This window comes from Galeopterus variegatus, unplaced genomic scaffold (assembly GCF_000696425.1).
Source record: "Galeopterus variegatus unplaced genomic scaffold, G_variegatus-3.0.2 Scaffold1870, whole genome shotgun sequence".
Classification (NCBI taxonomy): domain Eukaryota; kingdom Metazoa; phylum Chordata; class Mammalia; order Dermoptera; family Cynocephalidae; genus Galeopterus; species Galeopterus variegatus.
In genome coordinates this window covers 283,455-285,992 of record NW_007727981.1, presented here as the reverse complement: position 1 = coordinate 285,992, position 2,538 = coordinate 283,455, and the positions used below count along the sequence as shown (strand labels likewise).

At 63.9% G+C, this 2,538-nt stretch overlaps 1 protein-coding gene across 3 annotated transcripts in view; it reads right to left on the bottom strand.

The window, feature by feature from the left end:
• MRGPRF (MAS-related GPR, member F) overlaps positions 1-1,751 on the bottom strand; it is a 9,081-nt gene extending 7,330 nt beyond the window's left edge. Inside the window, exon 1 of one of the 3 annotated variants that reach the window (XM_008579368.1) lies at positions 1,697-1,751. The gene's annotated coding sequence lies outside the window, so the exon portion shown is untranslated. Of the gene's footprint in view, positions 1-401; positions 467-1,005; positions 1,142-1,696 lie in introns of those variants that run through there. The other 2 variants (XM_008579369.1, XM_008579370.1) reach the window with 2 other exon arrangements.
• Between the last annotated feature and the right edge of the window lie 787 nt (positions 1,752-2,538).

Here is a 2,538-nt window from a genome sequence, read left to right as displayed (position 1 = left end):
CCTGCGGGTGGCTCTGCGCGGGGGCCGGCCGGTGCTCAGGGGGAGCACCCTGGGGTGCGTGCGTGATGAGTGGGCACTGTACTTGCAGACAGCAGCTGCTCCCCACGCACCGTCTCCACTCTAGTTGGCCACTGTCCCATTGCACCGGCCGGCCGCGTGCTTCTCCACGCGCTGGTCCCATTGCACCGGCCGGCCGCGTGCTTCTCCACGCGCTGGGGCTTGTCCAAGCTTTCCCCGGGCCTGCAGCCCCAGACCTGCCCGCCTACCCTCCATCCTTCCAGGCCCCCGAACACCCTCCGCAGCTCCCATTCTCTTGGGGGTCCTTCTAGACGCCCACCACCCCCTTAGGTCTGGGTCCCAAGCTTTGTCCCCAGGGGTGTCCTGACTCTGGAGAGCCTCACCTTCAACCCTGCCAGGCTAGACCCCAACCTCACAGAGCCCCGCAAGGGTGGGCGTGTGGTAGGGGCTCCTAGCTCACTTCTCTGCTGACTGATTCCACCCGTGTGTGTCTCTGTGCCCTTGTCCTTGTCCTGCCAGGGACGATCTGAAACGCAATTTCACTCATGCACAGAGAGATCTAGAAGCCAGGTGGACCCCAGATGGGCCATGTTAAGAGACGTGTGTGACACGTGCCTGGGATGCGTGTGAGCGTGTGTGTCCTCCGGGTGGGATTGGGGCTGTGACAGAACTAGTTTCCACTAAAGCTGACCCCAAAAGCTGCCAGCTCAGCTCACTCCTGACCCTCCCATGAAATGCAAGTCCAAGGATGGCCCAGCCACCTGTGTACCTCCTCTGGCCTTGTCTCCTTTCAGCCCCACCCCACCATGACCCAGCCCCGATTGCGCTCAACTGTGCCCGGCCATCCCAGCCCCTCTCCTCATCCCTTGGCCACTGTCTGGGCTGGGCCTGAGGGCACTGGCTATAAGAGGGGCCTGTCTGTCCCTCCCCGCAGACACAGAGAGAACTTGAGTTTTCTCACTCCAGGTCCCCGAGTCCCCTACTCACAACTTGGACTGAAGAGGCTTATCTGGGGGAATAGAGACGTTGCAGAACATCTCAGGCACGGCCTCCATCTGAGGCCAGCAACCGCATCAGGCTGCTGGCCTGGGAGAAGGAGGGACTCACTGCCCGACCTGCTGTGGCTGCTGAGGCGGGTCCCTCAGTGTCCACCCCAGGGCTGGCCCCACAGCTGCCCCAAGCTGGGGCTTGTTGTTCGTGGAAGGCGGCATGCATGAGAGTGGTGGGAGCCATCTCCCTGCGCTTGGGACACTGCCCACTGGGTGTTCCCTTGCAGCCCTTCCAGAAAGCACGCTTGGACGGCTTGCAAGGTTGAGGGAGGGACAGAGGGGAGCCCCCACCCACAAGAGGACAGAGCAGGAGCTGGAAGTGGAGGATGGCTTGGGGCTGGGGGTGAGGCCAGCTGCGGGGGTGGGCAGGGCCTGCCGCACAGGAGTAGGACACTCAAAGTTCCTCAGTGTCCCTGGGAATCCTGGAGCCTCCAGACTGGGGGAAGAGATCCTCTAGTGGTTGACAGCCCTGCTCTGGGGTCTCAGGGCTCCCTGCTTGGAGCCTCAGGATTTCTAGGAGCCGCCTGCCCTGACGGACCCTGCTTCACTTTCCTTCCCTGCCTGGCCTTCGCCCTGCAGCCCCGGTTCCTGGAACACCCTCCCCTGGTCCCTGGGCCCCATGCAGCTACCTGCGACCGTCCTGATCCACGGAGGCCTCCCCTTTGTGGAGGGCTCCTCCCGCCTCTCCTGGCCGACCCACCAGGGCAGCAGGCCAGCACCAAACACTGCCCGGAGCCTCGGAAAATGCGAGCTCAGAGTGGAGGACGAGCCCTCGCCTGCAGGAGGATATGGCTTTGGAAGCAGAACCCGCCCCAAACCCAATTCCAGGCCCGGCAGGAGGGGGAGGGGGCAGGGGAGGAGGAGGGGCTGAGCAGGGATGAGGCTTCAGGAAGGAATGCCCCGCTCAGGAGCCCCCCCAAGCCCCACTGGGAACTCATCTCTCCGCCTGGTGACGTCACGTTGGCCTGAGCACTGCGGCCCGAGTCCAGCAGTTAATCTCCCTCGCATCCTGCTGCTTGGCCAGGCTGCCCGGGAGAGGGGGCACCGGGCTGTCCACTTGCCTGGTGCCTTTGGTCTGCTCCTACTGGGCATTTCGGGGTGTGCAGGCCCAGGAGGGGCCTGTCCCTCCCCCATTGTTTCATTTACTGAGGGGCTAATGCAGAGAAGCTTGGGGGTCAGCAGGGTGAGGGCTCCATGGAAGGGTGGAGTGGAATTGGCTGGGCAGCACCACCCAGGGGGCACCCACGCCCCTTCCCACTCTGGAATCTGCCTGGGGGCCCCCTGTGGGCTTATGGAACCAGGAATTCCCTTTCCCCCAGCCCTAATGGCAATCAGATGGTGCAAGTGGAAAATCACAGCGCTCGCCTGGGCCGAGCGGGGAAATTGGCGGGCTCTGGTGCCTGGTGTGTGTGCCGCTCAGCGGGAGGATGAGTCAGCCTCCCCCCAGCGAGCCCTGCGGGGTCCCGGAATG